The following is a 307-nucleotide window of genomic DNA, read 5'->3' on the forward strand; positions in this document are numbered from 1 at the left end:
ATTAGATTATAAAACCATTTAAAATGGGCAATAAGGCTTTTGAAGGAATAGATGACTATAAATGGACTTTTCTCACCAATTAATGGCTTTTTTTTCACGTTTTTTAAGTCACACAGTCAATTATAAGTTGTTTAACTAAAAATGTAAAAAATTCAACTCAAAATTAAATACCAGATTACAAAATCATTTAAAGTGATTAATAAGGCTTATAAGGGAAAGGGTGACTATAAATGGACTTTTCTTCTCAATGAATATCTTTTTCTTCTTTTTTTTTAAGGCAGACAATCAATTATAATCTGTTTTAATC

Source organism: Theobroma umbraticum, unplaced genomic scaffold, assembly GCF_002168275.2.
Source record: "Theobroma umbraticum cultivar Fairchild unplaced genomic scaffold, ASM216827v3 scaffold_266.0, whole genome shotgun sequence".
NCBI lineage: Eukaryota > Viridiplantae > Streptophyta > Magnoliopsida > Malvales > Malvaceae > Theobroma > Theobroma umbraticum.